We start from the raw sequence: 1289 nt of genomic DNA, 5'->3' as shown, positions 1-1289 counted from the left end.
GGAAGTGGTGCACACAAGAATTAACTGAATTTGTTGCATGTGTTGGAAATAGCACACTTTAATGAATTTGGAGCTAGGCTTTCTGAGAGGGCCACAGCACTAGAGAAGTGGCGCAAAAGCCTTATTGCGTCGCTCCCCCCATTGTGCATACAGCATGTGCATGCCAGTGTGAGTCAGCTACTGTATCTGGCTCTCAGCGTTAATATCATAAGCTTTCATCTACAGTTAACCGCACAATAGCGAGCCAGACCTTCACTGTTTGACTAATAAAACATTCCGAGGACTTCACAATATTGGAGCAATCTGGTGCAAGCGCACAGTAAACACATTTTTGTTTTATTTTTGCAATAGATGTTGCTGAAAAGCTCCTGTCCTGCCATAATTAGAAGTAACCCACATCCAAGGCAGTCAAATAAATGAAAGGGTCTCCTTTGATGGGAAGAGACTCAGAGCAGGGAGAGGAGAATCACATTTCCCAAGGGAATAAGCATTGCTTCAAAGAGAAATCAGACTGGAACATTAGTTCAATCCCACAGGAGCAATGTGGAAGGAACTACAGTCACTTTCACAGCAAAAAAAAAAAAGTCAAGTTCAACTAAGTTCTTAATTACGATTTTTTTCCCCTTCAAACTAATCCCCTTAATCGCCTTTTCTGTTTTTCATATGTCGGTGTGCTGGGCTGAATCGTATCAAAATGCCCCGATAGCCTGATATGCAATGGAGCATAATAGAAAATGTCTTTAGGCAGTGTTTTTTTTTTGTTTTAGCCTATGAATACTGCCTGCTGACAGAATGCCATAGATTTAAAAAAGAAAAAAAAAAAAAAAGCACTGCATATGTCAATTTGTTCTTAGGCATGTAAGTATTTGACTGACTTCGTGCCTCTAAATTGGTTTTCCTGGAGAACCCAAAGGGACAAGCGAATTCCCTGGAGAAGTGGAAGCGCGCCCATTTCCTAAATGACTGCAAAGGACAATTGCAGAAAACAGAAGAGAGAGAAATCACAGATTCCCACTACCGCCTGTAATAGTATTGCCCTCCAAAGTATGGATTGCGCTTCGCACAAATCGATGCTTATTGTTCGCAATGGCCAAATCGCTTTGATTTTTTTTTGCTTCTATGAATTCCATGCACTGCATTTCAGTTAAGCTGTGATGGAGAAAGAATTATGGGGGGTGCTTTTCAACGGTTCAAAACACAGCAACGTCTATTGAAAAATATCAGGGCCTCTAAAGTCCACGGGAAATAAATATTTAAAAAAAAAAAAAAAAAATTTTTTTTTTTTTTTC

This window comes from Nanorana parkeri, unplaced genomic scaffold (assembly GCF_000935625.1).
Source record: "Nanorana parkeri isolate BGI_ZX_2015 unplaced genomic scaffold, ASM93562v1 scaffold49, whole genome shotgun sequence".
NCBI classification, from domain to species: domain Eukaryota; kingdom Metazoa; phylum Chordata; class Amphibia; order Anura; family Dicroglossidae; genus Nanorana; species Nanorana parkeri.
This window is presented reverse-complemented; position numbering follows the sequence as displayed.